Source organism: Pseudophryne corroboree, unplaced genomic scaffold (genome assembly GCF_028390025.1).
Source record: "Pseudophryne corroboree isolate aPseCor3 unplaced genomic scaffold, aPseCor3.hap2 scaffold_449, whole genome shotgun sequence".
NCBI classification, from domain to species: domain Eukaryota; kingdom Metazoa; phylum Chordata; class Amphibia; order Anura; family Myobatrachidae; genus Pseudophryne; species Pseudophryne corroboree.
Genome location: NW_026970071.1, coordinates 127,535 through 155,094, shown reverse-complemented (window position 1 = coordinate 155,094; position 27,560 = coordinate 127,535). Strand labels below are relative to the sequence as shown.

General features: G+C 43.5%; 12 non-coding genes and 2 pseudogenes across 12 annotated transcripts; 12 read left to right on the top strand and 2 right to left on the bottom strand.

Moving 5' to 3' along the window:
- The first annotated feature begins 85 nt into the window (after nucleotides 1-85).
- Nucleotides 86-201, top strand: LOC135026796 (U5 spliceosomal RNA). Its single transcript, XR_010223373.1, has one exon. It is a non-coding gene; the product is annotated as a U5 spliceosomal RNA (small nuclear RNA).
- Nucleotides 202-471: 270 nt separating this feature from the next.
- Nucleotides 472-587, top strand: LOC135026804 (U5 spliceosomal RNA). The gene has a single exon (XR_010223380.1). It is a non-coding gene; the product is annotated as a U5 spliceosomal RNA (small nuclear RNA).
- Nucleotides 588-851: 264 nt separating this feature from the next.
- On the top strand, nucleotides 852-967 carry LOC135026793 (U5 spliceosomal RNA). The gene has a single exon (XR_010223370.1). It is a non-coding gene; the product is annotated as a U5 spliceosomal RNA (small nuclear RNA).
- Nucleotides 968-1,241: 274 nt separating this feature from the next.
- Nucleotides 1,242-1,357, top strand: LOC135026792 (U5 spliceosomal RNA). The gene has a single exon (XR_010223369.1). It is a non-coding gene; the product is annotated as a U5 spliceosomal RNA (small nuclear RNA).
- Nucleotides 1,358-1,632: 275 nt separating this feature from the next.
- Nucleotides 1,633-1,748, top strand: LOC135026798 (U5 spliceosomal RNA). The gene has a single exon (XR_010223375.1). It is a non-coding gene; the product is annotated as a U5 spliceosomal RNA (small nuclear RNA).
- A 274-nt stretch (nucleotides 1,749-2,022) lies between these two features.
- Nucleotides 2,023-2,138, top strand: LOC135026799 (U5 spliceosomal RNA). Its single transcript, XR_010223376.1, has one exon. It is a non-coding gene; the product is annotated as a U5 spliceosomal RNA (small nuclear RNA).
- A 275-nt stretch (nucleotides 2,139-2,413) lies between these two features.
- Nucleotides 2,414-2,529, top strand: LOC135026806 (U5 spliceosomal RNA). Its single transcript, XR_010223382.1, has one exon. It is a non-coding gene; the product is annotated as a U5 spliceosomal RNA (small nuclear RNA).
- A 6,742-nt stretch (nucleotides 2,530-9,271) lies between these two features.
- Nucleotides 9,272-9,435, top strand: LOC135026751 (U1 spliceosomal RNA). Its single transcript, XR_010223337.1, has one exon. It is a non-coding gene; the product is annotated as a U1 spliceosomal RNA (small nuclear RNA).
- A 152-nt stretch (nucleotides 9,436-9,587) lies between these two features.
- Nucleotides 9,588-9,729, top strand: LOC135026734 (U1 spliceosomal RNA; annotated as a pseudogene).
- A 692-nt stretch (nucleotides 9,730-10,421) lies between these two features.
- On the top strand, nucleotides 10,422-10,585 carry LOC135026815 (U1 spliceosomal RNA). The gene has a single exon (XR_010223391.1). It is a non-coding gene; the product is annotated as a U1 spliceosomal RNA (small nuclear RNA).
- Nucleotides 10,586-10,737: 152 nt separating this feature from the next.
- Nucleotides 10,738-10,879, top strand: LOC135026733 (U1 spliceosomal RNA; annotated as a pseudogene).
- Nucleotides 10,880-11,571: 692 nt separating this feature from the next.
- Nucleotides 11,572-11,735, top strand: LOC135026816 (U1 spliceosomal RNA). The gene has a single exon (XR_010223392.1). It is a non-coding gene; the product is annotated as a U1 spliceosomal RNA (small nuclear RNA).
- A 3,306-nt stretch (nucleotides 11,736-15,041) lies between these two features.
- On the bottom strand, nucleotides 15,042-15,204 carry LOC135026768 (U1 spliceosomal RNA). The gene has a single exon (XR_010223352.1). It is a non-coding gene; the product is annotated as a U1 spliceosomal RNA (small nuclear RNA).
- Nucleotides 15,205-15,356: 152 nt separating this feature from the next.
- On the bottom strand, nucleotides 15,357-15,520 carry LOC135026706 (U1 spliceosomal RNA). Its single transcript, XR_010223294.1, has one exon. It is a non-coding gene; the product is annotated as a U1 spliceosomal RNA (small nuclear RNA).
- Between the last annotated feature and the right edge of the window lie 12,040 nt (nucleotides 15,521-27,560).

Below are 27,560 nucleotides of genomic sequence, written 5' to 3'. Positions count from 1 at the left end.
ATTCAACTGAGGCAGCACAAGGGAACTCTCATCTGGGGACAACAACTGCAGGGAGAACACATATTTTCAGATAAAAATCTTGGTCATGCTCTGGTTTCTCTTCAGAACGAACAAATCTTTCGCCTTTTATTAAAGATTTCCGTGGAGAGGAGCAAAACCGAGTTTTATCTCAATTTTTGCATGCCCCATCTTTTTGGGGTTTCTTTTATCGGTTTAAAGATAGAATGAGTGTGCTTTAATGTAAGCTCATTTGCATAGAAATGACAGTAAATGTTTGTTTCTTTTCAAACAGAACTTTCTTGACCATGCTACTTGCTTGAAAGATCTGGGAGCACATGGAATACAGTACAAACCATGCTTATAGCAAGGAGAAGCCAGGTGAGAAATCTGCTTACTTTCAAGTTGGGCGCTCACTTTGATCTGAATGAGGACTGCTGGCACAGCATTTAGGCGACAGGTGGAATCTTGGTCATGCTCTGGTTTCTCTTCAGAACGAACAAATCTTTCGCCTTTTATTAAAGATTTCTGTGGAGAGGAGCAAAACTGAGTTTTATCTCAATTTTTGCATGCCCCATATTATTGGTGTTTCTTTTATCAGTTTCTTGTTAGCTTTAATGTAAGTTTATTTGCATAACAATGACTATAAATGTCTGTTTCTTTTCAAGCAGAACTTTCTTGACCATTCTAATTGCTTGAAAGATCTGGGAGCACATGGAAAAGAGTACAAACCATGCTTATAGCAAGGGGAAGCCTGGTGAGAAATCTGCTTTCTTTCTTTCAAATTGGGTGCTCACTTTGCGCTGAATGAGGACTGCTGGCATGGCACTCAGGCGACAGGTGGAATCTTAGTCATACTCTGGTTTCTCTTCAAAACGAACAGATCTTTCGCCTTTTACTAAAGATTTCCGTGGAGAGGAGCAAAACTGAGTTTTATCTCAATTTTTGCATGCTCTGTCTTATTGGGGTTTCTTTTATCGGTTTAAAGATAGAACGAGTGTGCTTTAATGTAAGCTCATTTGCATAGAAATGACAGTAAATGTTTGTTTCTTTTCAAACAGAACTTTCTTGACTATACTAAATGCTTGAAAGATCTGGGAGCACATGGAAAAGAGTACAAACCATGTTTATAGCAAGGGGAAGCCTGGTGAGAAATCTGCTTTCTTTCTTTCAAATTGGGTGCTCACTTTGAGCTGAATGAGGACTGCTGGCATGGCACTCAGGCGACAGGTGGAATCTTGGTCATGTTCTGGTTTCTCTTCAGAACGAACAAATCTTTCGCCTTTTACTAAAGATTTCCGTGGAGAGGAGCAAAACTGAGTTTTATCTCAATTTTTGCATGCCCCATCTTATTGGGATTTTATTTTATCGGTTTAAAGATAGAACGAGTGTGCTTTAATGTAAGCTCATTTGCATAGAAATGACAGTAAATGTTTGTTTCTTTTCAAACAGAACTTTCTTGACCACACTAATTGCTTGAAAGATCTGGGAGCACATGGAAAAGAGTACAAACCATGTTTATAGCAAGGGGAAGCCTGGTGAGAAATCTGCTTTCTTTCTTTCAAATTGGGTGCTCACTTTGAGCTGAATGAGGATTGCTGGCATGGCACTCAGGCGACAGGTGGAATCTTGGTCATGCTCTGGTTTCTCTTCAAAACGAACAGATCTTTCGCCTTTTACTAAAGATTTCCGTGGAGAGGAGCAAAACTGAGTTTTATCTCAATTTTTGCATGCTCCGTCTTATTGGGGTTTCTTTTATCGGTTTAAAGATAGAACGAGTGTGCTTTAATGTAAGCTCATTTGCATAGAAATGACAGTAAATGTTTGTTTCTTTTCAAACAGAACTTTCTTGACCACACTAATTGCTTGAAAGATCTGGGAGCACATGGAAAAGAGTACAAACCATGTTTATAGCAAGGGGAAGCCTGGTGAGAAATCTGCTTTCTTTCTTTCAAATTGGGTGCTCACTTTGAGCTGAATGAGGACTGCTGGCATGGCACTCAGGCGACAGGTGGAATCTTGGTCATGTTCTGGTTTCTGTTCAGAACGAACAAATCTTTCGCCTTTTACTAAAGATTTCCGTGGAGAGGAGCAAAACTGAGTTTTATCTCAATTTTTGCATGCCCCATCTTATTGGGGTTTTATTTTATCGGTTTAAAGATAGAACGAGTGTGCTTTAATGTAAGCTCATTTGCATAGAAATGACAGTAAATGTTTGTTTCTTTTCAAACAGAACTTTCTTGACCACACTAATTGCTTGAAAGATCTGGGAGCACATGGAAAAGAGTACAAACCATGTTTATAGCAAGGGGAAGCCTGGTGAGAAATCTGCTTTCTTTCATTCAAATTGGGTGCTCACTTTCAGCTGAATGAGAACTGCTGGCATGGCACTCAGGCGACAGGTGGAATCTTGGTCATGCTCTGGTTTCTCTTCAGAACTAACAAATATTTCGCCTTTTATTAAAGATTTCCGTGGAGAGGAGCAAAACTGAGTTTTATCTCAATTTTTGCATGCCCCATATTATTGGGGTTTCTTTTATCAGTTTAAAGACAGAACGAGTGTGCTTTCTTGTTAGCTTTAATGTAAGTTTATTTGCATAACAATGACAGTAAATGTTGTTTCTTTTCAAACAGAACTTTCTTGACCATGCTACTTGCTTAAAGGTCTGGGAGCACATGGAAAACAGTACAAACCATGCAGTATCACAAGAGCCTTTATTTGATCTTTCATGAAGATAGAGCAGAATTGAGGACACGTCAACAATTTCTGCCGAAGGTGGTTCATCTTTCCACATGGTGCCTTTGGCCACTGACACCTTCGTTGAGTCAAAGTCTCTGGCTGTGGTCAGAACTTTGAAAATGTATGTCACCAGAACGGTTCAGATTAGGAAAACAGAGGCTCTGTTTGTCCTGTATGCTCCCAACAGGATTTGGTGTCCTGCTTCCATGCAGACCATTATGCGCTGGATCTGTGGTAAGATTCAGCATGCTCGTTCCACGGCAGGATTGCCGTTACTGAAGTAGGTGAAGACCCATTCTACTAGAAAGGTGGGTTCATCCTTGGCAGCTGGTCGGGGAGTCTCGGCATTGCAACTTTGCCGAGCAGCTATTTAGTAAACACTTTTGCTAAGTTTTACAAGTTTGATACCTTGGCTGATGATAACCTTAAGTTGGGTCATTCGGTGCTGCAGAGTCGTACGCACTCTCCCACCCGTTCAAGGGCTTTGGTATAACCCCATGGTTCTTAATGTGACCCCAGCATCCTCTAGGTCGTATGAGAAAATAGGATTTTAATACCTACCGGTAAATCCTTTTCTCTTAGTCTGTAGAGGATGCTGGGCACCCGTCCCAGTCCATACTGTGTCTGCAGTTATTACTTGTGGTTATACACATGTTGTGTTATGGTTCTGGTCAGCTTTTTGCTGCAATTGTTCATGCCGTTGGCTTGTGTTCTGTTGAATGCCACGTTCTGCGGCATGTTTAAGGTGTGAGCTGGTAAGATGCTCACCTTAGTTTAACAATAAATCCTTTCCTCGAAATGTCCGTCTCCCTGGGCACAGTTCCTATAACTGGAGTCTGGAGGAGGGGCATAGAGGGAGGAGCCAGTTCACACCCTTTGAAAGTCTTAAAGTGCCCATGTCTCTTGCGGATCCCGTCTATACCCCATGGTTCTTAATGTGATCCCAGCATCCTCTACGGACTAAGAGAAAAGAATGCCCTTGCGCACTATCCTGACTTCTCCTCCCGTCTGCTTACTTTGTGCCTTCCAACGCACAATGCGAACTACAGGTGGTGCTGCAGGGCCCACACCCTTTTACTTGCCTTACAGAACAGCTCTGGAGCTGTTACAGTGCCCAGCTGCTGCAAGAAATCAGCTTGAATGCTTCAGGGGATGGGGCATGGCCAACATGAGCCCCACACCAAAGGAGGGTGGGGGTGTTTAATGTGAACTAGGGGTCATCCAAGCACTGCAAAAGGCCGCCATGCCCTGCATGCCCCTTTTCTCTTTTCATATGCAGATGAGGGTTCCAGTCAACTTTGGCCCACTGCTTGGATAACATCACCGTATGCAAATCCGACTGCTGCAGACCTTCCCCCAGGAATGCTTGTACTAGTTGTTGCATATGGTGCTTCAGTATTAGGCAGCCTTCCGCCCTCCCATGTTCATCTGAAAAGATGTGGTCTCCCTGCAGTTGTTGTCCCCAGACGAGAGTTCCCTTGTGCTTCCTCAGTTGAATCTCCTTAACTTGACGGGGGAGGTGCTGCCCGAGCAGCCCTCCCCAGCCCTATCCCAACTCATATTTATTTTGCATATGAGATCTCTTGATCATGAAGATTGTTCTCACAGGGTGAGGTTCATCCATTATATTTTAAAATAGGAAGGTACGAATTACATATTTGAATTGCATCTATGTGCTGGATTCAAATGTCCCCCCCCCCTTCCTTTCTCAATTGTGCCCGTCAGCAGCTATTCTAAGGTTGCTGCCAATGGGTGTGACACATTAATTTCTTCTGTGGGGTACACTGGACTCCACAAGGATTCACATTGGGGTGTAGAGTAGGATCTTGATCTGAGGCACCAACCGGCTCAAAGCTTTTGACTGTTCCCAAGAAGCTCAGTGCATTCTCCTCTATAACCCCGCTTCCATGAACAGGGAGCTCAGTTTGTAGTTGGTGCCTTCAGTAGCAGGCCAATTAACAGGGGCCTGCCTCAGGCAGCCTATTCTTAGCTATTAATTTTGACAAGAAAAGAAGAACTTGTTTTATGAGAATCTACAAGGGCTGCAGCAGGCTAGGTCTAATAGACATCTTTACTGCAGCTTCATCACTCCCAGCGGCGCTGTATACTCCCGTGCCCTGGTTGCTGGGTCACTGCAGCGGAGGCTCCGGTTTCATCCTAAGGTCAGTCACACACACACCACCCTTCCGGATCACGAGGCCGCTGCTGAAGGGGAGCGAGGCCGTAGGGGGTGGGCCGTGTGCGCACTGCGGTGGACACTGATTACTGGGCAGCCGCTCCACTAGCCACCAGGTACAGTTAAGGAGCACAGGTCTGGGGGTTTTTCTCCTATATTAACCCAATTTTGTACTGCCCGCAGCGCATTGTGATAGGTAATAGGGCCTGATTCAGGTTGGATTGCAATCACAATAAGCGATCCAACTGCAAAAATTGCTAAGAGCATACGCATGTGCCTGCATTTTCTGCGGCACCCCGCAGAGAATGTGATCGCCTCTGCCTGTCAATCGGGGCGGGGAAGGGGGGAGAGGTGGGTCAGCAACACTCCATTTCCAAGTCAGGGATGGAGCGGTGCGGGGGCAAGGCTTCAAAATGGGGTCTGCAACGGAGGAGACACAGGGGGCGTGGTCACAGCGACTGTATGACATCACATTCAGCCGCTGTGATCACAAAAATGGTGGCGGCTTCCTGCGCGCACATACAGTCTGCACCAGCAGGAGCCTACACCATTTTTTATGATCACGCTGAACTGCAGTGCGACTGCAATTACAGCATGGTCAAGAAGGGAGGCGTCATGCTGGGTGGCCATGCCCTGTCACTTTGCAGGAGCCAGCACCGCTCACACACTAGTCCCCGGGTGCAGCCCCCAACCCCCGGGACACCCGGAGCAACAAAATGTAGATTCAGGCCACCAGGCCACGCCCCTACCTATGAAACCATGCCTCCTTTTTACCATTGCACTGCTTATCTGCGCGCACTGCATTACAATCTCCCTCGCCACCTCTCTGGGTGTCACCAGTGATAGTGACACCTCTGCCATGCTTGTAGCAGCTGGTCCTAAGATCTACGCCTCAAACCCTGAGTGTTTGCCCTTGTGACTTGTTGATCATCATAGCGAAGCAGATGCTTACAGAAAACTGCAGGGGCTTAGATTGAAAATAAAAAAATTGATAGGGTATAAGGTAGAGAGGAGCGGGTTCGGTTCTCCGAGAACCGAATTCCCCACGAACTCCACTTGGTTTACACTGGTCCGAGGCAGGCTCGGTTGTTCCCGCCTGACTCGGAAAACCTGAACAAGGGAAAATGTCATCATCCCGCTGTCGGATTCTCGCGAGATTCGGATTCCATATAAAGAGCTGCGCGTTGCTGCCATTTTTACTCGTGCATTGAAGAGAGAGCGGAGAGGACGTGGCTATGTTCTCTCAGTGGAAATCTCAATATCAGTGCTCAGTATCAGTGGTTACTTATTGCTGCTCAGTAATACTAGTAGTGTGTCTCTCCTGCTCAGTGTCAGTTCTCAGTAGTATCCTCATCAGTGCTCAGTATCACTGTTCATTGTCTTGTGCTGCATTGTGTTGCTCAGCATAATACAGTACATTACTAATAGTCCAGTGCTGCATCTTGCTGCTCAGTGTCAGTTCTAGTATCCTCATCAGTGCTCACTATCACTGCTCATTGCATTGTGGTGTTCTGTATACTACAATAACATAGTAATATAGTAACATAGTTTTTGAGGTTGAATAGAGGCAAATTGCCCATCGTGTTCAACCTGTTTTAAGTTGTGATGATTCTACATACTTGCTGAATAATGTTTTATGACTAGTTAGCTACTATAACTCATGTTACCCCCGGATTAACCATGTTGATATTTTAAGTATTATAACCTTGGATAGCTTTTTCATTCAGAAATGTATCCATTCCTTTTTTAAATCCAATTACAGAGTCCGCCATTACCACCTTCCCTGGCAGGGAATTCCACATCCTGATTGCCCTAACAGTGAAGAAACCTTTCCTCCATTGCGTTCTGAACTTTCCTCCAGTCGCAGCGAGTGACCACGTGTTCTTTTAATAAATAATTCCTCTGATAACTCTTTGTTATGTATCTTTACATATTTGAAGATATTAATAATATCTCCTCTTAGGCACCTCTTTTCTAGTGTATAAATATTCAGCCTAGTAAGTCTTTCCTTATAGTCCAGTACTTTAAGGCCTTTAATCAATTTAGTCTTCAGGATCTCTGACACTTCCATGAGCAGCAGAGTAGTGCAATGGAAGCATGCTGGGCCCATAACCCAGAGGTCGATTGATCGAAACTATCCTCTGTTATGTGCATTTTTTTTTTTATAATTAAAGTAATCAAAAACTGGGATTGATATTTTGGCACTTTTATTTTTACTTAAAGTACAATAACTTTTATAATTTTAATTTGTTTTAATAGTATATTGACAGCATTGTTTTCTTTAAAAAATCCACTTAATTTTCTTTACCCTATTACTGAAATGGTAATTGACAAAAACAAACTACATTGTCACCAGAAGAGCAATGCAAAATGTACAAGTGATATATGAAAATCATCTTCCATCTTGAATTTCAATGATGCATTGGGACAACAATTTGTGAGAAACATCTTCACCCATAAAGAAAGATTTTCTTAATTCCTTACCTGTGTGCTGATTAGATATCACCTTGTTTTCACATTAAACAGACTTCCCCATGAGGAAGCAGCAAGGATGCAGTGACGTTTCCTGGTGTCAACCTGTATTATTTCAGTAGACATTGAAATGAGGATGCATCTTTGATGCCTTTCCAATGAAGCAAGTTTAATTCAGTAATAGGTGAAAAACCATTCCTACAAAGGTGTTAATCAGAGACTTGGCTTTGTGGACACTTTTCAGAGAGCAAATTTGTTAGCATAAACATAAAATCAGAAAATGAAGAGCTGTTTAATCACTCAATTGGACTTTTCTGCCAGCATAATTTTTTTTCTCTGCAACTCACTGCTAAATTGTGCTTCCTAGCTGTTTTTTTATAAAATCACTTAATCAAATCTAACTCTGATTACATCAGAGAAGGCCAGGTACCCTACACCATAAGGGGGGTTTTTGAAATTTTGACTTGTCTACTTAAAGATCACCAAAATCTGATTACAAGGTCAATTACATCCCTGGGTGGGATTGAACCACCAACCTTTTGGTTAATAGCCAAACATGCTAACCGATTGCGCCACAGAGACACCTTGCGAAAGTCAATACTGACAAAGGCTAATAAGCATTCATCTAGAACGTTTCCTAGAAAAACTTTAAAAAGTCAATAATCTGGAGAATTTTTGTAAGAAACACATTGGTACTTTCCCATGATGAGTGAGTGCTTCAGGATTTCTTGCACTTACATGGGCTATTAACCAAAAGGTTGGTGGTTCAATCCCACCCAGGGATGTAATTGACCTTGTCATCAGATTTTGGTGATCTTTAAGTAGACAAGTCAAAATTTCAAACCCCCTCTTATGGTGTAGGGTACCTGGCCTTCTCTGACGTAATCAGAGTTAGATTTAATTAAGTGATTTTATAAAAAACAGCTAGGAAGCACAATTTAGCAGTGGGTTGCAGAGAAAAAAATAACATTTTAAACCTACCGGTAATTTTTTTCTCTCGTAGTCCGTAGAGGATGATGGGGACTCCGTAAGGACCATGGGGGATAGACGGGCCCCGCAGCAGACATGGGCACTTTAAGAAAGACTTTAGATCTGGGTGTGCACTGGCTCCTCCCTCTATGCCCCTCCTCCATACCTCAGTTAGAGAAACTGTGCCCAGAGGAGACGGACAGTACGAGGAAAGGATTTTTGTTAATCCAAGGTCAAGATTCATACCAGCCACACCAATCACACCGTATAACTTGTGATATACTACCCAGTTAACAGTATGAAAACAACATAGCATCAGTCCAAGACCGATGAAAACTAACATATAACCCTTATGTAAGCAATAACTATATACAAGTCTTGCAGAAGTAGACCGCACTTGGGACGGGCACCCAGCATCCTCTACGGACTACGAGAAAAAGATTTACCGGTAGGTTTAAAATCTTATTTTCTCTTACGTCCTAGAGGATGCTGGGGACTCCGTAAGGACCATGGGGATTATACCAAAGCTCCCAAACGGGCAGGAGAGTGCGGATGACTTTGCAGCACCGATTGAGCAAACAGGAGGTCCTCCTCAGCCAGGGTATCAAACTTATAGAACTTTGCAAAGGTGTTTGAACCAACTTTGACCCACTGCTTGGATGACATCACCATATGCAAATCCATCTGCGGCAGGCCTTCCCCCAGGAATGCTTGCACTAGTTGTTGCATTTGGTTTGTTGTTTGGGGGTGCTTCAGTATTAGGCAGCCTTCTGCCCTCCCATGTTCATCTGAAAATATGTGTTCTCCCTGCAGTTGTTGTCCCCAGATGAGAGTTCCCTTGTGCTGCCTCAGTTGAATCTCCTTTACTTGACAGAGATGTGCCTGAGCAGCGGCCCTCCCCAGCCCTATCCCAAATCATACTTATTTTGCATAGGAGATACCATGGTCATGAAGATTGTTCTCCCAGGGTTAGGTTAATTCATTGCATTCTGGGTATGCTGACCCCTGTGATTTCCCCAAATGTGGGAAACTCAACTGCATTATTTGTGGTAGTGGGGGACTGTGTTTGTGCTTTCCTCTGGTCAGCTCTGGTAAAAGTCAGATTTCTTTGTCTCAGATCTTCCTCTAGCCTTGTTCTTCTTTCGAGAGTTCCCTTGTGCTGCCTCAGTTGGATCTCCTTCACTTGACAGGGGGGTGCCCGAGCAGCGACCCTCCCCAGCTCTAGCCCAACTCCTACTTACCTGCCAGGTGAGATACTATGATCATGAAGATGCTTCTCCCAGGGCAAGGCTCACCCATTGCACTCTGGGTGTGCTGCCCCTGCGATTTCCCCAAATGTGGGAAACTTGACTGCATAATTTGTGTTTCCCCTGGTCGGCTCTCATATAATTCAGATCTCTTTGTCTCAGGTCTCTCTCCAGCCTAGTTTGCTGTCTGTTTCCACTTCTTTTTTCTTGAGCCCCTCCCTTCTATACCCTTGTGCACTATCCTGACTTCTCCCGTCTGCTTACTTTGTGCCTTCCAACGCACAATACAAACTACAGGTAGTGCTGCAGGGCCCACACCCTTTTACTTGCTTTACAGAGCAGCTCTGGAGCTGTTACAGTGCCCAGCTGCTGCAAGAAATCAGCTTGAATGCTTCAGGGGCTGGGGCATAGCCAACATGAGCCCCACACCGAAGGAGGGTGGAGGTGTTTAATGCGAACTAGGGGTCATCCAAGCGCCGCAAAAGGCCGCCATGCCCTGCACACCCCTTTATTCTTTTCATATGCAGACGAGGGTTGAAGCCAACTTTGACCCACTGCTTGGATGACATCACCATATTCAAATCCATCTGCTGCAGGCCTTCCCCCAGGAATGCTTGCACTAGTTGTTGCATTTGGTTTGTTGTTTGGGGGTGCTTCAGTATTAGGCAGCCTTCTGCCCTCCCATGTTCATCTGAAAATATGTGTTCTCCCTGCAGTTGTTGTCCCCAGATGAGAGTTCCCTTGTGCTGCCTCAGTTGAATCTCCTTTACTTGACAGAGATGTGCCTGAGCAGCGGCCCTCCCCAGCCCTATCCCAAATCATACTTATTTTGCATAGGAGATACCATGGTCATGAAGATTGTTCTCCCAGGGTTAGGTTCATTCTTTGCATTCTGGGTATGCTGACCCCTGTGATTTCCCCAAATGTGGGAAACTCAACTGCATTATTTGTGGTAGTGGGGGACTGTGTTTGTGCTTTCCTCTGGTCAGCTCTGGTAAATGTCAGATTTCTTTGTCTCAGATCTTCCTCTAGCCTTGTTCTTCTTTCGAGAGTTCCCTTGTGCTGCCTCAGTTGGATCTCCTTCACTTGACAGGGGGGTGCCCGAGCAGCGACCCTCCCCAGCTCTAGCCCAACTCCTACTTACCTGCCAGGTGAGATACTATGATCATGAAGATGCTTCTCCCAGGGCAAGGCTCACCCATTGCACTCTGGGTGTGCTGCCCCTGCGATTTCCCCAAATGTGGGAAACTTGACTGCATAATTTGTGTTTCCCCTGGTCGGCTCTCATATAATTCAGATCTCTTTGTCTCAGGTCTCTCTCCAGCCTAGTTTGCTGTCTGTTTCCACTTCTTTTTTCTTGAGCCCCTCCCTTCTATACCCTTGTGCACTATCCTGACTTCTCCCATCTGCTTGCTTTGTGCCTTCCAACGCACAATGCAAACTACAGGTAGTGCTGCAGGGCCCACACCCTTTTACTTGCTTTACAGAGCAGCTCTGGAGCTGTTACAGTGCCCAGCTGCTGCAAGAAATCAGCTTGAATGCTTCAGGGGCTGGGGCATAGCCAACATGAGCCCCACACCGAAGGAGGGTGGAGGTGTTTAATGCGAACTAGGGGTCATCCAAGCGCCGCAAAAGGCCGCCATGCCCTGCACACCCCTTTTTTCTTTTCATATGCAGACGAGGGTTGAAGCCAACTTTGACCCACTGCTTGGATGACATCACCATATGCAAATCCATCTGCTGCAGGCCTTCCCCCAGGAATGCTTGCACTAGTAGTTGCATTTGGTTCGTTGTTTGGGGGTGCTTCAGTTTTAGGCAGCCTTCTGCCCTCCCATGTTCATCTGAAAATATGTGTTCTCCCTGCAGTTGTTGTCCCCAGATGAGAGTTCCCTTGTGCTGCCTCAGTTGAATCTCCTTTACTTGACAGAGATGTGCCTGAGCAGCGGCCCTCCCCAGCCCTATCCCAAATCATACTTATTTTGCATAGGAGATACCTTGGTCATGAAGATTGTTCTCCCAGGGTGAGGTTCATTCATTGCATTCTGGGTATGCTGACCCCTGTGATTTCCCCAAATGTGGGAAACTCGACTGCATTATTTGTGGTAGTGGGGGACTGTGTTTGTGCTTTCCTCTGGTCAGCTCTGGTAAAAGTCAGATTTCTTTGTCTCAGATCTTCCTCTAGCCTTGTTCTTCTTTCGAGAGTTCCCTTGTGCTGCCTCAGTTGGATCTCCTTCACTTGACAGGGGGTGCCCAAGCAGCAATCCTCCACAGCTCTAGCCCAACTCCTACTTACCTGCCAGGTGAGATACTATGATCTTCACTGTTAGGGCAATCAGGATGTGGAATTCCCTGCCAGGGAAGGTGGTAATGGCGGACTCTGTAATTGGATTTAAAAAAGGAATGGATACATTTCTGAATGAAAAAGCTATCCAAGGTTATAATACTTAAAATATCAACATGGTTAATCCGGGGGTAACATGAGTTGTAGTAGTTAACTAGTCATAAAACATTATTCAGCAAGTATGTAGAATCATCACAACTTAAAACAGGTTGAACACGATGGGCAATTTGCCTCTTTTCAACCTCAAAAACTATATTACTATATGTTACTATATTACTATGTTACTGTAGTATACAGAACACCACAATGTAATGAGCAGTGATAGTGAGCACTGATGAGGATACTAGAACTGACACTGAGCAGCAAGATGCAGCACTGGACTATTAGTAATGTACTGTAGTATGCTGAGCACCACAATGCAGCACAAGACAATGAGCAGTGATACTGAGCACTGATGAGGATACTACTGAGAACTGACACTGAGCAGGAGAGACACACTAATAGTATTACTGAGCAGCAATAAGTAACCACTGATACTGAGCACTGATATTGAGATTTCCACTGAGAGAACATAGCCACGTCCTCTCCGCTCCCTCTTCAATGCACGAGTAAAAATGGCGGCAACGCGCAGCTCTTTATATGAAATCCGAATCTCGCGAGAATCCGACAGCGGGATGATGACATTTTCCCTTGTTCAGGTTTTCCGAGTCAGGCGGGAACAACCGAGCCTGCCTCGGACCAGTGTAAACCACGTGGAGTTCGTGGGGAATTCGGTTCTCGGAGAACCGAACCCGCTCCTCTCTACCTTATACCCATATATTTTTTTATTTTCAATCTAAGCCCCTGCAGTTTTCTGTAAGCATCTGCTTCGCTATGATGATCAACAAGTCACAAGGGCAAACACTCAGGGCTTGAGGCGTAGATCTTAGGACCAGCTGCTACAAGCATGGCAGAGGTGTCACTATCACTGGTGACACCCAGAGAGGTGGCGAAGGAGATTGTAATGCAGTGCGCGCAGATAAGCAGCGCAATGGTAAAAAGGAGGCATGGTTTCATAGGTAGGGGCGTGGCCTGGTGGCCTGAATCTACATTTTGTTGCTCCGGGTGTCCCGGGGGTTGGGGGCTGCACCCGGGGACTAGTGTGTGAGCGGTGCTGGCTCCTGCACAGTGACAGGACATGGCCACCCAGCATGACGCCTCCCTTCTTGACCAATCTGTAATTGCAGTCGCACTGCAGTTCAGCGTGATCATAAAAAATGGTGTAGCCTCCTGCTGGTGCAGACTGTATGTGCGCGCAGGAAGCCGCCACCATTTTTGTGATCACAGCGGCTGAATGTGATGTCATACAGCCGCTGTGACCACGCCCCCTGTGTCTCCTCCGTTGCAGACCCCATTTTGAAGCCTTGCCCCCGCACCGCTCCATCCCTGACTTGGAAATGGAGTGTTGCTGACCCCCCTCTCCCCCCCTGCCCCGATTGACAGGCAGAGGCGATCGCATTCTCTGCGGGGTGCCGCAGAAAATGCAGGCACATGCGTATGCTCTTAGCAATTTTTGCAGTTGGATCGCTTACTGTGATTGCAATCCAACCTGAATCAGGCCCTATTACCTATCACAATGCGCTGCGGGCAGTACAAAATTGGTTTAATATGGGAGAAAAAACCCCAGACCTGTGCTCCTTAACTGTACCTGGTGGCTCGTGGAGCGGCAGCCCAGTAATCAGTGTCCACGCCAGTGCGCACACGGTCCACCCCCTACGGCCACGCTCCCCTTCATCAGCGGCCTCGTGATCCGGAAGGGCGGTGCGTGTGTGACTGACCTTAGGAAGAAACCGGAGCCTCCGCTGCAGTGACCCAGCAACCAGGGCACGGGAGTATACAGCGCCGCTGGGAGTGATGAAGCTGCACAGTAAAGATGTCTATTAGACCTAGCCTGCTGCAGCCCTTGTAGATTCTCATAAAAAAAGTTCTTATTTTCTTGTCAAAATTAATAGCTAAGAATAGGCTGCCTGAGGCAGGCCCCTGTTAAGTGGCCTGCTACTGAAGGCACCAACTACAAACTGAGCTCCCTGTTCATGGAAGCGGGGTTATAGAGGAGAATGCGCTGAGCATCTTGGGAACAGTCAAAAGCTTTGAGTCGGTTGGTGCCTCAGATCAAGATCCTACTCTACACCCCAATGTGAATCCTTGTGGAGTCCAGTGTACCCCACAGAAGAAATTAATGTGTCACACCCATTGGCAGCAACCTTAGAATAGCTGCTGACGGGCACAATTGAGAAAGGAAGGGGGGGGGGACATTTGAATCCAGCACATAGATGCAATTCAAATATGTAATTTGAACCTTCCTATTTTAAAATATAATGGATGAACTTCACCCTGTGATAACAATCTTCATGATATAGAGATCTCATATGCAAAATAAGTATGAGTTGGGATAGGGCTGGGGAGGGTGGCTGCTCGGGCAAGCCCCTCCCCCGTCAAGTTAAGGAGATTCAACTGAGGAAGCACAAGGGAACTCTCGTCTGGGGACAACAACTGCAGGGAGACCACATTTTTTCAGATGAACATGGGAGGGCGGAAGGCTGCCTAATACTGAAGCACCATCAAATATCAAACCATATGCAATAACTAGTACAAGCATTCCTGGGGGAAGGTCTGCAGGAGACGAATTTGCATACGGTGATGTCATCCAAGCAGTGGGCCAAAGTTGGCTGGAACCCTCATCTGCATATGAAAAGAGAAAAGGGTTATGCAGGGCATGGCGGCCTTTTGCGGCGCTTGGATGACCCCTAGTTCGCATTAAACACCTCCACCCTCCTTCGGTGTGGGGCTCATGTTGGCTATGCCCCAGCCCCTGAAGCATTCAAGCTGATTTCTTGCAGCAGCTGGGCACTGTAACAGCTCCAGAGCTGCTCTGTAAGGCAAATAAAAGGGTGTGGGCCCTGCAGCACTACCTGTAGTTCGCATTGTGCGTTGGAAGGCACAAAGTAAGCAGACGGGAGAAGTCAGGATAGTGCGCAAGGGCATAGAAGGGAGCGGCTCAAGAAAAGAGAAGTGGAAACAGACAGCAAACTAGGCTGGAGAGAGACCTGAGACAAAGAGATCTGAATTATACGAGAGCCGACCAGGGGAAACACAAATTATGCAGTCAAGTTTCCCATATTTGGGGAAATCGCAGGGGCAGCACACCCAGAGTGCAATGGTTGAGCCTTGCCCTGGGAGAAGCACCTTCAAGATCATAGTATCTCACCTGGCAGGTAAGTAGGAGTTGGGCTAGAGCTGGGGAGGGTCGCTGCTCGGGCACCCCCCTGTCAAGTGAAGGAGATCCAACTGAGGCAGCACAATGGAACTCTCGAAAGAAGAACAAGGCTAGAGGAAGATCTGAGACAAAGAAATCTGACTTTTACCAGAGCTGACCAGCGGAAAACACAAACACAGTCCCCAACTACCACAAATAATGCAGGCGAGTTTCCCACATTTGGGTAAATCACAGGGGTCAGCATACCCAGAATGCAATGAATGAACCTCACCCTGGGTGAACAATTTTCATGACCATGGTGTCTCCTATGCAAAATAAGTATGATTTGGGATAGGGCTGGGGAGGGCCGCTGCTCAGGCACATCTCTGTCAAGTAAAGGAGATTCAACTGAGGCAGCACAAGGGAACTCTCATATGGGGACAACAACTGCAGGGAGAACACATATTTTCAGATGAACATGGGAGGGCAGAAGGCTGCCTAATACTGAAGCACCCCCAAACAACAAACCAAATGCAACAACTAGTGCAAGCATTCCTGGGGGAAGGCCTGCAGCAGATGGATTTGCATATGGTGATGTTATCCAAGCAGTGGGTCAAAGTTGGCTTCAACCCTCATCTGCATATGAAAAGAGAAAAGGGGCGTGCAGGGCATGGCGGCCTTTTGCGGTGCTTGGATGACCCCTAGATCGCATTAAACACCCCCACCCTCCTTTGGTGTGGGGCTCATGTTGGCCATGCCCCATCCCATGAAGCATTCAAGCTGATTTCTTGCAGCAGCTGGGCACTGTAACAGCTCCAGAGCTGCTCTGTAAGGCAAGTAAAAGGGTGTGGGCCCTGCAGCACTACCTGTAGTTTGCATTGTGCATTGGAAGGCACAAAGTAAGCAGACGGGAGGAGAAGTCAGGATAGTGCACAAGGGTATAGAAGTCAGGATAGTGCACAAGGGTATAGAAGCACCTTCCTGATTATAGTATCTCACCTGGGTGTGCTGCCCCTGCGATTTCCCCAAATGTGGGAAACTTGACTGCATAATTTGTGTTTCCCCTGGTCGGCTCTCATATAATTCAGATCTCTTTGTCTCAGGTCTATCTCCAGCCTAGTTTGCTGTCTGTTTCCACTTCTTTTTTCTTGAGCCCCTCCCTTCTATACCCTTGTGGACTATCCTGACTTCTCCTCCTGTCTGCTTACTTTGTGCCTTCCAATGCACAATGCAAACTACAGGTAGTGCTGCAGGGCCCACACCCTTTTACTTGCCTTACAGAGCAGCTCTGGAGCTGTTACAGTGCCAAGCTGCTGCAAGAAATCAGCTTGAATGCTTCAGGGGCTGGGGCATGGCCAACATGAGCCCCACACCGAAGGAGGGTGGGGGTGTTTAATGCGAACTAAGGGTCATCCAAGCGCCGCAAAAGGCCGCCATGCCCTGCATACCCCTTTTCTCTTTTCATATGCAGATGAGGGTTCCAGCCAACTTTGGCCCACTGCTTGGATGACATCACTATATGCATATCCGTCTTCTGCAGACCTTCCCCCAGGAATGCTTGTACTAGTTGTTGCATTTGGTTTGTTGTTTGGGGGTGCTTCAGTATTAGGCAGCCTTCTGCCCTCCCATGTTCATCTGAAAATATGTGTTCTCACTGCAGTTGTTGTCCCCAGATGAGAGTTCCCTTGTGCTGCCTCAGTTGAATCTCCTTTACTCTAAAACTTGTAAAACTTAGCAAAAGTGTTTACTAAATAGCTGCTCGGCAAAGTTGCAATGCCGAGACTCCCCGACCAGCTGCCCAGGATGAACCCACCTTTCTAGTAGAATGGGTCTTCACCTAATTCAGTAACGGCAATCCTGCCGTGGAATGAGCATGCTGAATCTTACCACAGATCCAGCGCATAATTGTCTACATGGAAGCAGGACACCCAATCCTGTTGGGAGCATACAGGACAAACAGAGCCTCTGTTTTCCTAATCTGAACCGTTCTGGTGACATAAATTTTCAAAGTTCTGACCACAGCCAGAGACTTTGACTCAACGAAGGTGTCAGTGGCCAAAGGCACCATGTGGAAAGATGAACCACCTTCGGCAGAAATAGTTGACGTGTCCTCAATTCTGCTCTATCTTCATGAAATATCAAATAAAGGCTCTTGTGATACTGCATGGTTTGTACTGTTTTCCATGTGCTCCCAGATCTTTCAAGCAAGAAGCATGGTCAAGAAAGTTCTGTTTGAAAAGAAACAACATTTACTGTCATTGTTATAGAATTTGGGAGAAAAAACAAGAAGAAATCTGCACTGTTGACGCACTGGACAGAATGAATGAATCATAAAATATAACCTTTATTAAGTATGTATTAAAATTGGATAAATATTAATATTATTATCCCAAACTGCAGTGAAACATAAAGGTTAAAATCACAGAACTAACATACATGTGCATAAGAAGAATAAAGAGATGTGAAAAAAAGGTTTAAAAAGCGTGTCCGTGTGTGATTATTTTTGAAGGCACAACCCTGGCGGGGTTGTTTATATAGATATATATGTTGCAAATAATCACTTTCTAGCGTAATGTTATTAAATAGCTGTTAGTATCTATGTCGTCAGGTACCACTGGGTCGTATCCTATATACTCCTGTGGGAAACTTGACTGCATAATTTGTGTTTCCCCTGGTCGGCTCTCGTATAATTCAGATCTCTTTGTCTCAGGTCTCTCTCCAGCCTAGTTTGCTGTCTGTTTCCACTTCTCTTTTCTTGAGCCGCTGCCTTCTATGCCCTTGTGCACTCTCCAGACTTCTCCTATCTGCTTACTTTGTGCCTTCCAACGCACAATGCAAACTACAGGTAGTGCTGCAGGGCCCACACCCTTTTACTTGCCTTACAGAGCAGCTCTGGAGCTGTTACAGTGCCCAGCTGCAGCAAGAAATCAGCTTGAATGCTTCAGGGGCTGGGGCATAGCCAACATGAGCCCCACACCGACGGAGGGTGGAGGTGTTTAATGCAAACTAGGGGTCAGCCAAGCGCCGCAAAAGGCCGCCATGCCCTGCATGCCCCTTTTCTCTTTTCATATGCAGACGAGGGTTGAAGCCAACTTTGACCCACTGCTTGGATGACATCACCATATGCAAATCCATCTGCGGCAGGCCTTCCCCCAGGAATGCTTGCACTAGTTGTTGCATTTGGTTTGTTGTTTGGGGGTGCTTCAGTATTAGGCAGCCTTCTGCCCTCCCATGTTCATCTGAAAATATGTGTTCTCCCTGCAGTTGTTGTCCCCAGATGAGAGTTCCCTTGTGCTGCCTCAGTTGAATCTCCTTTACTTGACAGAGATGTGCCTGAGCAGCGGCCCTCCCCAGCCCTATCCCAAATCATACTTATTTTGCATAGGAGATACCATGGTCATGAAGATTGTTCTCCCAGGGTTAGGTTCATTCATTGCGTTCCATGAAAATTTTAAAGCCTCCTGTTAGTGCTTCATCTACACGTTATAGCCCTGCATTTACCAATGCCTATCTCTTTGCAAAAGAGAGATATCGGCAAGGAAAAGCTGCATTGTACTTTTGCATTTTTCTCCCAAACGAAAGACACTAGAATGAAAATTTTAAAGCCTCCTGTTAGTGCTTCATCTACACGTTATAGCCCTGAATTTTCCAATGCCTATCTCTTTGCAAAAGAGAGATATCGGCAAGGAAAAGCTGTATTGTACCTTTGCACTTTTCTCCCAAACGAAGGACACTAGAATAAAAATTTAAAAGCCTCCTGTTAGTGCTTCATCTACACGTTATAGCCCTGAATTTTCCAATGCCTATCTCTTTGCAAAAGAGAGATATCGGCAAGGAAAAGCTGTATTGTACCTTTGCATTTTTCTCCCAAACGAAAGACACTAGAATGAAAATTTTAAAGCCTCCTGGTTAGTGCTTCATCTACACGTTATAGCCCTGAATTTTCCAATGCCTATCTCTTTGCAAAAGAGAGATATCGGCAAGGAAAAGCTGTATTGTACCTTTGCATTTTTCTCCCAAACGAAAGACACTAGAATGAAAATTTTAAAGCCTCCTGTTAGTGCTTCATCTACATGTTATAGCCCTGCATTTTCCAATGCCTATCTCTTTGCAAAAGAGAGATATCGGCAAGGAAAAGCTGCATTGTACTTTTGCATTTTTCTCCCAAACGAAAGACACTAGAATGAAAATTTTAAAGCCTCCTGTTAGTGCTTCATCTACACGTTATAGCCCTGAATTTTCCAATTCCTAGCTCTTTGCAAAAGAGAGATATTGGCAAGGAAAAGCTGTATTGTACCTTTGCATTTTTCTCCCAAACGAAAGACACTAGAATGAAAATTTTAAAGCCTCCTGTTAGTGCTTCATCTACACGTTATAGCCCTGAATTTTCCAATGCCTATCTCTTTGCAAAAGAGAGATATCGGCAAGGAAAAGCTGTATTGTACCTTTGCATTTTTCTCCCAAACGAAGGACACTAGAATGAAAATTTAAAAGCCTCCTGTTAGTGCTTCATCTACACGGTATAGCCCTGAATTTTCCAATGCCTAGCTCTTTGCAAAAGAGAGATATTGGCAAGGAAAAGCTGTATTGTACCTTTGCATTTTTCTCCCAAACGAAGGACACTAGAATGAAAATTTTAAAGCCTCCTGTTAGTGCTTCATCTACACGTTATAGCCCTGAATTTTCCAATGCCTATCTCTTTGCAAAAGAGAGATATCGGCAAGGAAAAACTGTATTGTACCTTTGCATTTTTCTCCCAAACGAAAGACACTAGAATGAAAATTTTAAAGCCTACTGTTAGTGCTTCATCTACACGTTATAGCCCTGAATTTTCCAATGCCTAGCTCTTTGCAAAAGAGAGATATCGGCAAGGAAAAGCTGTATTGTACCTTTGCATTTTTCTCCCAAACGAAAGACACTAGAATGAAAATTTTAAAGCCTCCTGTTAGTGCTTCATCTACACGTTATAGCCCTGAATTTTCCAATGCCTATCTCTTTGCAAAAGAGAGATATCGGCAAGGAAAAGCTGTATTGTACCTTTGCATTTTTCTCCCAAACGAAGGACACTAGAATGAAAATTTAAAAGCCTCCTGTTAGTGCTTCATCTACACGGTATAGCCCTGAATTTTCCAATGCCTAGCTCTTTGCAAAAGAGAGATATTGGCAAGGAAAAGCTGTATTGTACCTTTGCATTTTTCTCCCAAACGAAGGACACTAGAATAAAAATTTTAAAGCCTCCTGTTAGTGCTTCATCTACACGTTATAGCCCTGAATTTTCCAATGCCTAGCTCTTTGCAAAAGAGAGATATCGGCAAGGAAAAGCTGTATTGTACCTTTGCATTTTTCTCCCAAACGAAAGACACTAGAATGAAAATTTTAAAGCCTCCTGTTAGTGCTTCATCTACACGTTATAGCCCTGCATTTTCCAATGCCTATCTCTTTGCAAAAGAGAGATATTGGCAAGGAAAAGCTGTATTGTACCTTTGCATTTTTCTCCCAAACGAAAGACACTAGAATGAAAATTTTAAAGCCTCCTGTTAGTGCTTCATCTACACGTTATAGCCCTGCATTTTCCAATGCCTATCTCTTTGCAAAAGAGAGATATCGGCAAGGAAAAGCTGCATTGTACTTTTGCATTTTTCTCCCAAACGAAAGACACTAGAATGAAAATTTTAAAGCCTCCTGTTAGTGCTTCATCTACACGTTATAGCTCTGAATTTTCCAATGCCTAGCTCTTTGCAAAAGAGAGATATCGGCAAGGAAAAGCTGTATTGTACCTTTGCATTTTTCTCCCAAACGAAAGACACTAGAATGAAAATTTTAAAGCCTCCTGTTAGTGCTTCATCTACACGTTATAGCCCTGAATTTTCCAATGCCTATCTCTTTGCAAAAGAGAGATATCGGCAAGGAAAAGCTGTATTGTACCTTTGCATTTTTCTACCAAACGAAGGACACTAGAATGAAAATTTTAAAGCCTCCTATTAGTGCTTCATCTACACGTTATAGCCCTGAGTTTTCCAATGCCTATCTCTTTGCAAAAGAGAGATATCGGCAAGGAAAAGCTGTATTGTACCTTTGCATTTTTCTCCCAAACGAAAGACACTAGAATGAAAATTTTAAAGCCTCCTGTTAGTGCTTCATCTACACGTTATAGCGCTGCATTTTCCAATGCCTATCTCTTTGCAAAAGAGAGATATCGGCAAGGAAAAGCTGCATTGTACTTTTGCATTTTTCTCCCAAACGAAAGACACTAGAATGAAAATTTTAAAGCCTCCTGTTAGTGCTTCATCTACACGTAATAGCCCTGAATTTTCCAATGCCTATCTCTTTGCAAAAGAGAGATATCGGCAAGGAAATGCTGTATTGTACCTTTGCATTTTTCTCCCAAACGAAAGACACTAGAATGAACATTTTAAAGCCTCCTGTTAGTGCTTCATCTACACGTTATAGCCCTGCATTTTCCAATGCCTATCTCTTTGCAAAAGAGAGATATCGGCAAGGAAAAGCTGCATAGTACTTTTGCATTTTTCTCCCAAACGAAAGATACTAGAATGAAAATTTTAAAGCCTCCTGTTAGTGCTTCATCTACACGTTATAGCCCTGAATTTTCCAATGCCTATCTCTTTGCAAAAGAGAGATATCGGCAAGGAAAAGCTGTATTGTACCTTTGCCTTTTTCTCCCAAACGAAGGACACTAGAATGAAAATTTGAAAGCCTCCTATTAGTGCTTCATCTACACGTTATAGCCCTGCATTTTCCAATGCCTATCTCTTTGCAAAAGAGAGATATCGGCAAGGAAAAGCTGTATTGTACCTTTGCATTTTTCTCCCAAACGAAGGACACTAGAATGAAAATTTTAAAGCCTCCTGTTAGTGCTTAATCTACACGTTATAGCCCTGAATTTTCCAATGCCTATCTCTTTGCAAAAGAGAGATATCGGCAAGGAAATGCTGTATTGTACCTTTGCATTTTTCTCCCAAACGAAAGACACTAGAATGAAAATTTTAAAGCCTCCTGTTAGTGCTTCATCTACACGTTATAGCCCTGCATTTTCCAATGCCTATCTCTTTGCAAAAGAGAGATATCGGCAAGGAAAAGGTGCATTGTACTTTTGCATTTTTCTCCCAAACGAAAGACACTAGAATGAAAATTTTAAAGCCTCCTGTTAGTGCTTCATCTACACGTTATAGCCCTGCATTTACCAATGCCTATCTCTTTGCAAAAGAGAGATATCGGCAAGGAAAAGCTGCATTGTACTTTTGCATTTTTCTCCCAAACGAAAGACACTAGAATGAAAATTTTAAAGCCTCCTGTTAGTGCTTCATCTACACGTTATAGCCCTGAATTTTCCAATGCCTATCTCTTTGCAAAAGAGAGATATCGGCAAGGAAAAGCTGTATTGTACCTTTGCACTTTTCTCCCAAACGAAGGACACTAGAATAAAAATTTAAAAGCCTCCTGTTAGTGCTTCATCTACACGTTATAGCCCTGAATTTTCCAATGCCTATCTCTTTGCAAAAGAGAGATATCGGCAAGGAAAAGCTGTATTGTACCTTTGCATTTTTCTCCCAAACGAAGGACACTAGAATGAAAATTTAAAAGCCTCCTGTTAGTGCTTCATCTGCACGTTATAGCCCTGAATTTTCCAATGCCTAGCTCTTTGCAAAAGAGAGATATTGGCAAGGAAAAGCTGTATTGTACCTTTGCATTTTTCTCTCAAACGAAAGACACTAGAATGAAAATTTTAAAGCCTCCTGTTAGTGCTTCATCTACACGTTATAGCCCTGCATTTTCCAATGCCTATCTCTTTGCAAAAGAGAGATATCGGCAAGGAAAAGCAGCATTGTACTTTTGCATTTTTCTCCCAAACGAAAGACACTAGAATGAAAATTTTAAAGCCTCCTGTTAGTGCTTCATCTACACGTTATAACCCTGAATTTTCCAATGCCTATCTCTTTGCAAAAGAGAAATATCGGCAAGGAAAAGCTGTATTGTACCTTTGCATTTTTCTCCCAAACGAAGGACACTAGATTGAAAATTTTAAAGCCTCCTATTAGTGCTTCATCTACACGTTATAGCCCTGAATTTTCCAATGCCTATCTCTTTGCAAAAGAGAGATATTGGAAAGGAAAAGCTGTATTGTACCTTTGCATTTTTCTCCCAAACGAAGGACACTAGAATGAAAATTTTAAAGCCTCCTGTTAGTGCTTCATCTACACGTTATAGCCCTGAATTTTCCAATGCCTATCTCTTTGCAAAAGAGAGATATCGGCAAGGAAAAGCTGTATTGTACCTTTGCATTTTTCTCCCAAACGAAAGACACTAGAATGAAAATTTTAAAGCCTCCTGTTAGTGCTTCATCTACACGTTATAGCCCTGAATTTTCCAATGCCTATCTCTTTGCAAAAGAGAGATATCGGCAAGGAAAAGCTGTATTGTACCTTTGCATTTTTCTCCCAAACGAAGGACACTAGAATGAAAATTTAAAAGCCTCCTGTTAGTGCTTCATCTTCACGGTATAGCCCTGAATTTTCCAATGCCTAGCTCTTTGCAAAAGAGAGATATTGGCAAGGAAAAGCTGTATTGTACCTTTGCATTTTTCTCCCAAACGAAGGACACTAGAATGAAAATTTTAAAGCCTCCTGTTAGTGCTTCATCTGCACGTTATAGCCCTGAATTTTCCAATGCCTATCTCTTTGCAAAAGAGATATATTGGCAAGGAAAAACTGTATTGTACCTTTGCATTTTTCTCCCAAACGAAAGACACTAGAATGAAAATTTTAAAGCCTCCTGTTAGTGCTTCATCTACACGTTATAGCCCTGAATTTTCCAATGCCTATCTCTTTGCAAAAGAGAGATATCGGCAAGGAAAAGCTGTATTGTACCTTTGCATTTTTCTCCCAAACGAAGGACACTAGAATGAAAATTTTAAAGCCTCCTGTTAGTGCTTCATCTACACGTTATAGCCCTGAATTTTCCAATGCCTATCTCTTTGCAAAAGAGAGATATCGGCAAGGAAAAGCTGTATTGTACCTTTGCATTTTTCTCCCAAACGAAAGACACTAGAATGAAAATTTTAAAGCCTCCTGTTAGGGCTTCATCTACACGTTATAGCCCTGAATTTTCCAATGCCTATCTCTTTGCAAAAGAGAGATATCGGCAAGGAAAAGCTGTATTGTACTTTTGCATTTTTCTCCCAAACGAAGGACACTAGAATGAAAAATTAAAAGCCTCCTGTTAGTGCTTCATCTACACGGTATAGCCCTGAATTTTCCAATGCCTAGCTCTTTGCAAAAGAGAGATATTGGCAAGGAAAAGCTGTATTGTACCTTTGCATTTTTCTCCCAAACGAAGGACACTAGAATGAAAATTTTAAAGCCTCCTGTTAGTGCTTCATCTGCACGTTATAGCCCTGAATTTTCCAATGCCTATCTCTTTGCAAAAGAGATATATTGGCAAGGAAAAACTGTATTGTACCTTTGCATTTTTCTCCTAAACGAAAGACACTAGAATGAAAATTTTAAAGCCTCCTGTTAGTGCTTCATCTACACGTTATAGCCCTGAATTTTCCAATGCCTAGCTCTTTGCAAAAGAGAGATATTGGCAAGGAAAAGCTGTATTGTACCTTTGCATTTTTCTCCCAAACGAAAGACACTAGAATGAAAATTTTAAAGCCTTCTGTTAATGCTTCATCTACACGTTATAGCCCTGAATTTTCCAATGCCTAGCTCTTTGCAAAAGAGAGATATAGGCAAGGAAAAGCTGTATTGTACCTTTGCATTTTTCTCCCAAACGAAAGACACTAGAATGAAAATTTTAAAGCCTCCTGTTAGTGCTTCATCTACACGTTATAGCCCTGAATTTTCCAATGCCTATCTCTTTGCAAAAGAGAGATATCGGCAAGGAAAAGCTGTATTGTACCTTTGCATTTTTCTCCCAAACGAAGGACACTAGAATGAAAATTTTAAAGCCTCCTATTAGTGCTTCATCTACACGTTATAGCCCTGAATTTTCCAATGCCTATCTCTTTGCAAAAGAGAGATATCGGCAAGGAAAAGCTGTATTGTACCTTTGCATTTTTCTCCCAAACGAAGGACTCTAGAATGAAAATTAAAAGCCTCCTGTTAGTGCTTCATCTACACGGTATAGCCCTGAATTTTCCAATGCCTAGCTCTTTGCAAAAGAGAGATATTGGCAAGGAAAAGCTGTATTGTACCTTTGCATTTTTCTCCCAAACGAAGGACACTAGAATTAAAATTTTAAAGCCTCCTGTTAGTGCTTCATCTGCACGTTATAGCCCTGAATTTTCCAATGCCTATCTCTTTGCAAAAGAGATATATTGGCAAGGAAAAACTGTATTGTACCTTTGCATTTTTCTCCTAAACGAAAGACACTAGAATGAAAATTTTAAAGCCTCCTGTTAGTGCTTCATCTACACGTTATAGCCCTGAATTTTCCAATGCCTAGCTCTTTGCAAAAGAGAGATATTGGCAAGGAAAAGCTGTATTGTACCTTTGCATTTTTCTCCCAAACGAAAGACACTAGAATGAAAATTTTAAAGCCTACTGTTAATGCTTCATCTACACGTTATAGCCCTGAATTTTCCAATGCCTAGCTCTTTGCAAAAGAGAGATATCGGCAAGGAAAAGCTGTATTGTACCTTTGCATTTTTCTCCCAAACGAAAGACACTAGAATGAAAATTTTAAAGCCTCCTGTTAGTGCTTCATCTACACGTTATAGCCCTGAATTTTCCAATGCCTATCTCTTTGCAAAAGAGAGATATCGGCAAGGAAAAGCTGTATTGTACCTTTGCATTTTTCTCCCAAACGAAGGACACTAGAATGAAAATTTTAAAGCCTCCTATTAGTGCTTCATCTACACGTTATAGCCCTGAATTTTCCAATGCCTATCTCTTTGCAAAAGAGAGATATCGGCAAGGAAAAGCTGTATTGTACCTTTGCATTTTTCTCCCAAACGAAGGACTCTAGAATTAAAATTTTAAAGCCTCCTGTTAGTGCTTCATCTACACGTTATAGCCCTGAATTTTCCAATGCCTATCTCTTTGCAAAAGAGAGATATCGGCAAGGAAAAGCTGTATTGTACCTTTGCATTTTTCTCCCAAACGAAAGACACTAGAATGAAAATTTTAAAGCCTCCTGTTAGTGCTTCATCTACACGTTATAGCCCTGAATTTTCCAATGCCTATCTCTTTGCAAAAGAGAGATATCGGCAAGGAAATGCTGTATTGTACCTTTGCATTTTTCTCCCAAACGAAAGACACTAGAATGAAAATTTTAAAGCCTCCTGTTAGTGCTTCATCTACACGTCATAGCCCTGCATTTTCCAATGCCTACCTCTTTGCAAAAGAGAGATATCGGCAAGGAAAAGCTGCATTGTACTTTTGCATTTTTCTCCCAAACGAAAGACACTAGAATGAAAATTTTAAAGCCTCCTGTTAGTGCTTCATCTACATGTAATAGCCCTGAATTTTCCAATGCCTATCTCTTTACAAAAGAGAGATATCGGCAAGGAAATGCTGTATTGTACCTTTGCATTTTTCTCCCAAACGAAAGACACTAGAATGAAAATTTTAAAGCCTCCTGTTAGTGCTTCATTTACACGTTATAGCCCTGCATTTTCCAATGCCTATCTCTTTGCAAAAGAGAGATATCGGCAAGGAAAAGCTGCATTGTACTTTTGCATGTTTCTCCCAAACGAAAGACACTAGAATGAAAATTTTAAAGCCTCCTGTTAGTGCTTCATCTACACGTTATAGCCCTGAATTTTCCAATTCCTAGCTCTTTGCAAAAGAGAGATATTGGCAAGGAAAAGCTGTATTGTACCTTTGCATTTTTCTCCCAAACGAAAGACACTAGAATGAAAATTTTAAAGCCTCCTGTTAGTGCTTCATCTACACGTTATAGCCCTGAATTTTCCAATGCCTATCTCTTTGCCAAAGAGAGATATCGGCAAGGAAAAACTGTATTGTACCTTTGCATTTTTCTCCCAAACGAAAGACACTAGAATGAAAATTTTAAAGCCTCCTGTTAGTGCTTCATCTACACGTTATAGCCCTGAATTTTCCAATGCCTATCTCTTTGCAAAAGAGAGATATCGGCAAGGAAAAGCTGTATTGTACCTTTGCATTTTTCTCCCAAACGAAGGACACTAGAATGAAAATTTAAAAGCCTCCTGTTAGTGCTTCATCTACACGGTATAGCCCTGAATTTTCCAATGCCTAGCTCTTTGCAAAAGAGAGATATTGGCAAGGAAAAGCTGTATTGTACCTTTGCATTTTTCTCCCAAACGAAGGAAACTAGAATGAAAATTTTAAAGCCTCCTGTTAGTGCTTCATCTACACGTTATAGCCCTGAATTTTCCA